This window comes from Gadus macrocephalus, chromosome 6, assembly GCF_031168955.1.
Source record: "Gadus macrocephalus chromosome 6, ASM3116895v1".
Lineage (NCBI taxonomy): Eukaryota > Metazoa > Chordata > Actinopteri > Gadiformes > Gadidae > Gadus > Gadus macrocephalus.
Window position 1 is genome coordinate 804,146 of NC_082387.1, and position 9,109 is coordinate 813,254.

Sequence of the window (9,109 nt, forward strand, 5' to 3'; positions counted from 1 at the left end):
GACGCGTTGTGGTTTATCTTCAACATGGAGTTTTTTCCACTTCGATCGGTGGTGTTGATGATTTGTTATACTTTTACTATGTTTTCGGTGTGGTAAATGGTGTTTATGACTTAAGGCGAGACACGGCAGGTGAATACGATTTCTTTTTTAACTTACAGATATCTTTATGAAACTTTACCGGTTGATTAGCCACATGATTAGAAGAAGAAAATGCATTGAAAGTTTTCTGTAATTGTATGTTAAGATATGCTAATTAGGCTATATCTAATAAAATATGCGCAAATATGCATACATTTTGAAACGAAGAATCGGACCATTGGAAAAAGCCAGGCTCAAAATTATTTTTTCATGTTGTTGCTATATTAAATAGAAAAATATTTACAAAGGGGATTATGGATATCTCCTTTCGTTATCCAGTTAATCAGAAAATACTGCCAATGCCTTAAAAAAATGTATTGCCGCCCTATTTTTATGCATAAAATGTCATGTAAATCAGGCCAAGAATGATATATCAACAAATCCCACTGTAAAAAATCTTCATATAATAGCTGAGAATAAGATTCTAAAGTTTGGTGCATGTAGGTGCTACAGAAGTGGAGATTCCTTGCTTGGCGTGTGAGGAAAAACTCATTTTGAGAAAACGGCTTTTAAAGATTCTTATGGCAAAAGCCAACCAAGCTTGAGAGCATACCACGTGATACATTCGAACCAATCGTCCGATCGGAAATCGAGTCCAGCCAATCAGATATCAGTTTTATGTTGTGCAGCAGATCGAGTGCTTTCCAATGATACCACGGAACACATATCACAGAGACCGGCTGTATTTGAAACGGTGCGTAATAAAGCAAACGTTTGGTGAATCTTCTGTAAAATTCAGAGGCGCAAGTTGACAAACTATAATAAAACAAACACCTAAATGTTTCTTTTTGACATTTTTTTTTCTTTTGTGCGAAACATTACATGTTAATGGTGCAAAATAGCCCAAAATATCAAAATTGACCAGTGACTGAAAAATCGATGATTTTACCTGCCGTGTCTCGCCTTAAAATATTGTATGGTCATCTGAGATGACCAAGGAGGGATTGTTACGTATTTTAAGAACATAAGCTGCCTCCACATAGCCTCTCGGATGCAGACTCAAACACACAAACTGTATTACCCTCACAGAACCACTAGGAAGCAGGACCAAACATATAAGCCATAAATACTATACATAGCCACAAGGGGAGCAGGACCTTACTGAAGGCTGCAATAGCTGCTCCATCCACAGAGGGCGGCACCTCAGACAAGTGAGGAGGCCGAGGCTAATACGTCACGCCGGCTCCGCCCACTACTGTGGGCCGCGTGGATTTGAACAAAACAGACTACAGGGCCAGTAAACAAACCAGAAACTCTTGGCAGCCCATACTTAAAGGTTGGGTATGGGATTTGCGAAACGCCAGCAGATTTTGAAAACACACAACTCAAATACCTACCCCCTCTCCTTCAACGCTGACTCTGACTCCACCCATTCCAAGTACCTGGACATGCAATCATGCACGAGCGCGAACACAGATGCGCGAGAGCGAGCCAGGCTAGCGTAGGTTTTCGTTGAACAACATGGCAACATTAAAAAAACTACATGGGGATGGTGGCGTCTTGTCTGCCATGGAAATTGTCTTCTACTGCTAGGTCCAAATGTGGATTAACTAGTTCCAGTAGCTACCGCCGGATAACAACAAACAGGAGCTTGCTCTGGGTCACGAGTACTGCACGAAGGGGTCGCGCGCGGGGGAGGGGGAGTGCAGTACGACCGTTTGATTGACGTACTTACTGTCCAATGCAACTCGGTGGCTCTGGAAATCATTGGCTGGAGTTTTTCGAGCCCTGCCCGTTCCACAGATGATTGACTTGTTTACTTTTCATGTCAGTACTTCTAACTCAGTGGCTATAAGTGACTCAATATCACTATGAAGTGCCTTTGGTGTCCTCATCAGACTCACTCAGTCATCATGAAAATGTAGCAGAATAATGAAAGTCTGAGGTCTTATTATAAGTGGCCAAACATTTGCACACATATCAGTACAATGATAAGTCTCTTAAAATGTGTCTCCTTTATTTTATACATATTTTTTTCATTGGATGTACGTGATTTTGGCATGTCCCACACACTGCTCTGCTAACTACAATGTGTGTAATAAGTGGTTAAATGATACTAAATTAAAAAAAAAATTACATGGTTTTATTGTCCACCATAAGTTATTTGATAAAACAAGTCATTTTGATCATGTGTATTCTATTTTCATAATCATATTGAACATTTTGCATGTGTCCCTGAGAATTGCTGTCCACCCTGTCATTATGGGGTAACTGCCCCTTTAAAGGCACCCAGTGCAACTTTATGTAAACATTCAATGAAAAATAAACATTCAATTTCTAGTCTTTTTTACACGTAGTAAGTTTCAATAACTCCATACCATTACATATCGACATTCAAGGAGCAAAGATGAGACGTCGTTGTGTGGTGAGAACTGATAGAAAATCGTAAACAACAACAATCGCCGGTGGGGAGAAGCCATTTTTCCATTGACTGGAAGCCTGCTTTATTTATTGTAGGTTACAAAAAATAAAGAAAATGGCGGCATTGTTGTTGTTATCGATTTTGTATCAGTTCTCACCACACAACGACGTCTCATCTTTGCTGCTTAAATGTCGGTATGTAATGGTATGGAGTTATTGAAACTTACTACGTGTAAAAAAGACTAGAAATTGAATGTTTATTTTTAAGCCTCGAAAGTTGCACTGGGTGCCTTTAAGAAACCCACTGATGTTTTCAATGACATCACTACAAGCATTTTGTCTTTCTTCAATGGAGGCTGAAGCAGTGGCTAGTTGCAGAGTAAGTATTTACACTTATGTTTCGTAATTTTCATCATATTATGTGTGTAGTTGGATGTTGTCAAGCTTAACATGTCCACTCTGTCATCGTGAAATATGAATTGATAGAAAAACAGAACTTTGAAATATATTTGTAAAACAGTACACGGTCAGCTTGCTAACTGTTGCATGTTACTAAGTGAAGGTCCACCATGTGCTCATGAAATGCCAAAAATGTCCACCCTGTCATTGTCCACCCTGTCAGCAAGCCTTCCATGACAGGGTGGACATGGTTCATGACAGGAAGGACATCCACTTATTGTGGACAGTTTAGGCCACATGCTGATAATGTTACACATATTACAACAGCTATTACACACATGTTATAGCAGTACATGCTATACATAGTAAGAATGGACAATATGGAGAAAATATTGCGATATCTGTATCAGCAAGCCTAGTTTGATAAGGCAAGCCTAGTTTACCGGGACTGCCAATTAAAGTGTGTAAGGGAATATTTTGAATCGCCTTTTCAAGGAATGAGATCGAAAGGAGCTGAGATAGCAAGGAGATATCGGGAACGTCGTGATGCTGACCCAGACAGAAAAAGAAAGTACCTTGAGAAAGAAAGGGACAAATGGAAAAAAGACAGAGAGACTGGAAAGAAGAAAGGTGTCAATGAGCTCAGTGAGAGAGAAAAGAGGGCAAAAAGAAAGAAATGAAGAGAGGCAAAAAGTCAAGCCAGAGCCAGAAACAAGGCCAGTGCTTTGCTACAGTCAGAGACACCACCCAGCTCCCCTGCTGAAACTCCTGAAAATCTACGTGAGCCAGGGCCCTCCAGGTTAGATCATTGTTTGTTTAGCTGATGAGACTCATTAGAAAGTTTAGATTTATTTGAAGGCAATTATCAACTGTTTGAAATAAAATGACATATTGATAACTAACTTGCTAAAATCTTATAAAAAATCCTTACAAATATTTGAGAGAACGACACCCTCAAGTCAGCACACTTCATTTTTTCAGCGATGGGCCTGCAACGCAGTATCGACAAAAGGGAAATTTCTTCTACCTCTCAAAGGAACCCTACAAGTATGGCTTCAAAGAAATAACGTGGAATTTCTTTGAGGCTAGTCATGGGAAGGGGGCACCAGACGGTGTTGGTGGGGCCCTCAAGAGGTCAGCAGACCAGATTGTAGCCCATGGAGGAGACATTCCTGATGCCCAGAGCTTGTATAACAAGCTGAAAAGCCTGGACACATCTGTCGAGCTGTTCTTCATCCCAGAGAGGGATATTGAATCAAAGCCGGAGGTACCTGCAATAGCTGCCATAAAAGGCACTATGAGAATCCACCAAGCTATCAGTCTGACACCCGGCCAAATGAAATACAGAGACATTTCATGTCTGTGTAAAAGGGAGGAAGGTGTTTTGGACTGCCCCTGCTTTAACCTTCAAGAGGTCACTCTAGCTAATGTTCCTGTTTCATCTGACAAGTCCCCAGCATGTGGAAAGACACCAGATAATCCTAGGAGACCAGAAATGATTGAGGTAAAGCACATTGGAGAGTGGTGCGTCGTTAATTATGACAATGAAGCATACCCAGGTATCATCACGGATGCAGAAGGGAACAGTGTGAAAGTTAAGTGTATGCAATGCCATGGCATAAACAAGTTCCGTTGGCCAAGTCTTCGGGACGACATCTGTTGGTACCATGACTGGCAGGTACTTTGCCTAATACCACAACCACAGGCTCTGAACAAGCGCTCTGTACAGATTGAAGCGTCTGCATGGAAGTATGTGGAACAGCAACTGCAGAACTGAGCCATGTCTCTGCAGAAAGGGAGATGCGTCCAAGTGATCTTTCTGTAATATTCTGGTTTTTTTTCAAATCAACTGTTCTCCACTTAAAAACATTCTTCTTCTTGTTCTACAGTTGAATCTTTGACTTTCACTGTGCAGAATGATGTACAGAGTTTAACGCTGGAAGGCCACATTAATGTCTCATTTTGGGCATCTTTATTTAGTGGCTGCATGCAGGTTGAGTGGATCAAAACCAGTCTGTTCAACTGGTAATTTCCCCCTACATGGGAAAAGGCATTTTCTTTACATAATGTTCTTTTTTTTTTTTATATTTAAACATAAAAACAAAATGACGCAATTATCTACAGACATGTACGAGAACAATAACAACAGACATTTGACAGAACACAACAAGGGATGGGGGAAGGGTGCAAGGATGACACCTTAAGATACATAGACATTACTTTGAACAGAAATATGAAAAGAACAACACTCAGCATAACATTAGTTTAACTTATGTAATCAGAGTGAGTGAGTGAATTTGTCTATCAAGCAGCCTCCCAGGTTGGCAGCCAGATTTTCCCGCTGGGAAAAAAAAGGGGGAGGAGATGGTTGGTGAGAAAGACAATCATGAATAATCACTTGACAATCAAAGCTGTAATGTTTACACTGTAACCTGTATTCCAATTTAATTAGGTATTCCAGTTTAGATTAACCAATGTCATAACATTGTAACGACCAATGAAATATCTGAATAATCCACAGTATGGAAATAAAAGGAGGACAAGGAGTTCAGCCGGGGAGGGGGGTCATCTCGCGATTGCTCATTTGCGTAATCGAGCAATCGCGCACAAAATACATTTCAAAGTGGACCGGCCCACCGGGAGACCTCCCGATCTTCCCGATCTTCAGCCTCTGCTGCAGAGCGAATTAAAATCGCCGGCAGAATGGCCTGGGGGTCTAACACCATAATATATATAAACTATAAGTGCATTTCACATTAATCGCAATTATTACATGGGTCTTCTCAATGCCATGCAACGCTCCGTTCACTTGCATCGGCCCTTCACAACTTCCGGCTGTGAATTATATTTGATAATTTGATAAGTATAATCATGAGTATAATTGACCACTGTCAAGAAAAACAAAGGATTTTTTGCAGCGTCTTCGGTTGCTAAGCGACGTCAACGTCTTTGGCGGACTATTTCTCTGCTGATCAACACTGTGAATGCTGGTAACAAATAAATTGTAAAAAGACACACCATGTGGAGTTATTTTTTGTTTTGGCAAGTAGCCGTGTAATAAGCGGGATATGTAGAGATCATCGCCGGTCATTAACGAAAATAAGCCCCTTCGGGGAGAAGCAAGACACCTCCGCTGTGCGTCGGTGTCCTGTTCGCCCTGTCAGGGCTTATTTTCCCGACAATGACCGGCGTTCTATAAATTATCCCTCACATATCCCGCTGCGTCGGGATATGTAAGCAGAATCAATTTGTGGTCCAATCAGTGATCCATATCTGGTAGGATCACTGATACATTATTTCGCAGTGCGATTATAAACTAAAAAAAGTGATTAAACAGTATTGGTACATCAACCATTGTATTCTTTGCAATTGTATGTGTATTAAAGTGTATGGAAATAACCGTCATCTTTCTTACTGGTCTTACCGGTGCAGCTTCTGGCTGTTGTCGGGGCAATCCTTTTCTTTTTTAGAAACTGTTTGACACAAGCAAATAGTGGTATGTTAATCCAAATGTTAACATACATGCAGAAATCAAATAACAAGCATACCATGTAATTTATCATATAATAGTCTACAGATTAGATGTATTTGTTGTACCGGTATGTCCTTGGGACTCTTTCTCTCTTTTTGGGCTGTGTACCCTTGTCGGTGGCAGTGGCAGCGCTTGTCATCAGGACAGTCTCCACTAAAGGTGTACAGACAGAATATAAAATAAGCAAGCAGGTCAGATATACACCGTATGTGTGGCTGCTAAAGGAAATTCTACAAAAAAAGTGAAATATAGCACAAGTTCAACAGTCTAGAGATTAGATGTATTTGTTGTAACTTGTAACTCCATAAAGAGAGAAGGGTATGTGTGACATTGCGCATGGAAATGAACTTAATCGATTATGTTCATTTCAGAAAGAAGACATGCAAAACAAATTAAATATTTAACTTAGGAGGGATAATGTGAAAGATGGCAGAATATCAGCTTTGTGTTGATTAGGTACACCTCTTGTCCTTGGGAATCCTTTTCTCTTTTTTGGCTCTGTGCCCTCCTCGGTGGCGGTGGCAGTGGCAGCGCTTGTCATCAGGACAGTCTCCACTAAAGGTGTACACACAGAATATAAAATAAGCAAGCAGGTCAGATATATACCGTATGTGTGGCTGCTCAAGGAAATTCTACAAAAAAATTGAAATATGGCACAACAAATTTGAACAGCAATAATTAAGCTAAGCACTCCGAATTATGGTCTTTTCATTGAAGATTTTTTGGGTTACCTGTCTCAGGTTCAACACTAGCTGAACACAGCTCTAACCCCTCGTTGGTGGTGGTGGTAGGGGTGGCTGAATGGAGAGTCTCTGCAAAAGGTGTACACACATAGAATATTAACTATGATAATAATGTACTATAATAATGATAATAATAATATGCTGCTGAAGCACATTCTCACCAAAAAATATGAAAGATGACAATAAAGCTACGCTAACCACACCTTGTATTTGCATTGGGTCTTCGGGCTCGAAATTTAAAATATAAATGGCCTCTCCTTGACCCTGTGGCATACTTGTGGCAGGATCTGATGGCACTTTCTTTCCTGAAAGCAACACAAAGAACTTACAATTAGGTCAAAATGTGAAAGGTAGGAGTGATGCAAAGTAAACATACATCTGTCATAATCCTTTTTTGTACATTTTGTTATTTGATGTAATTTAATTTTTACAGTGTCCTACATTTTTCAGATTTGGGATTGTTTAGAGATGTTATAATGCAGAGTAAATGTGAAATTACCTTCTACAATTAGGCTGTAAATTTATTTTATGTTATCCAAACATTTCTGTTCACCAACACCAGAAATAAGCCCCTCTGGGAGGACCATCTTTGCCTCCTTCTTGGGATATTCAAGAAGGAGGATGGGCCTCCAGCCCAATGCATTCATCTTCTCAACCTAAAAAAATAGAGAAAACTTTAAAAACAATAATAAATTGTGCCAGAGATATATGGAGACACAAGCTCCACAGCATTACGTTTCAATAGCAACTCAGAGGCACACTTTTACTTATAGAAGAGCTGATGTTGACGCCACATTCTTAACCTAACATTAGTACTATGGTAATGTTACTTACCAGAATGACAGCATCATCGAAAAGATGTGAGGTGACCTGATTACGTTTGGTGTTGGCCACCCATGCATCTTTCTGATTTAGAAACTTGTCCAGTTTTTTTTTTAGCCTAATTTTTTGCGGCTGTGGTTCCTTGCACGTGGGGCATATTTTAAACCCATTATAAATGGGGACCTGACATGCAGCGCATGCCTTTTTTAAACCTCCCTTTGCCATTGTTTAAGTTTTGCTGTGAACATAAACAAGAAAAACATCATTAGAAATACCATTGTATAAAAATGACAAATTCCTTAATTTAAGTTAAGCGAGATTTAACCATAAAACAAGACTTTCAGTCTTTCAACTCAGTTGTAATAAAGGCAATAATCCTGTAGTGTAATAAACAACATTTCAGCTATTTCTAGACTGATATTTGTGACCAATCCATGGTATCTAGTATAACATTATTCGACTTGCTTTTCCTACACCTTATTTTTGTAGCTTCTAATACAGCCCCTGGGTAAATGTAATTACCAACTGTACATTAAAAGGGAGTACCAGCAATGCGTTTTCGCAATGAGTCCATCTTTACGGAGATATTTCTGAATCGCAGCCAAGGAAAACGGAGGGGAAAATACACTTTTCGCCCTAATGCTGGTCTAGAACGTCACCATAGGCGGCAATCTTACCACAGTAAGGTGCTGCTCACCCATAAAATTGTGTTGGTAGTGGTACATGTACTTTTAAAATAACCATAACTTGCTCAATTTTCAACCGATTTACGAACGGTTTGGTTTATTACAAACGTTATTAACGTGGTTATGATATTGTACCTATTTTGGAACATTATTCTATTTTTCATTATTCTATCAAAAGCATGCAGAGTCATAACTAGCCTACATCACGTTTATAACAAACAAAACCGTTTGGAAATCGGTTGAAAATTGAGGAAGTTATGGTTATTTAAAAAGTACGTGTACCACTACCAACACAATGTTATGGGTGAGCAGCTTACTGTGGTAATATGGCCTTTAGTGGTGACGTTCGACTCCATTGGCCAGCAGCGCGGACGAGGCATCTAGTTAATATATCTATGTTTGCAACACCATAACAGACTGAAACTAAC

At 39.8% G+C, this 9,109-nt stretch overlaps 2 long non-coding RNA genes across 3 annotated transcripts; one reads left to right on the forward strand and one right to left on the reverse strand.

Annotated features, from left to right (window-relative positions):
- Positions 1-2,794: 2,794 nt before the first annotated feature.
- LOC132459155 (uncharacterized) lies at positions 2,795-3,602 on the forward strand. The gene is made up of 2 exons (XR_009526118.1): positions 2,795-2,878; positions 3,394-3,602. It is a non-coding gene; the product is annotated as an uncharacterized LOC132459155 (long non-coding RNA).
- Positions 3,603-5,156: 1,554 nt separating this feature from the next.
- LOC132459201 (uncharacterized) lies at positions 5,157-9,109 on the reverse strand. 2 transcript variants are annotated; one of them, XR_009526133.1, is made up of 5 exons: positions 7,673-9,109; positions 7,377-7,478; positions 6,496-7,242; positions 6,323-6,371; positions 5,176-5,239 (listed from the first exon to the last, which is right to left on the reverse strand). It is a non-coding gene; the product is annotated as an uncharacterized LOC132459201 (long non-coding RNA). The 2 variants fall into 2 exon arrangements; XR_009526134.1 differs by having other exon boundaries at positions 5,157-5,239; positions 6,323-7,242.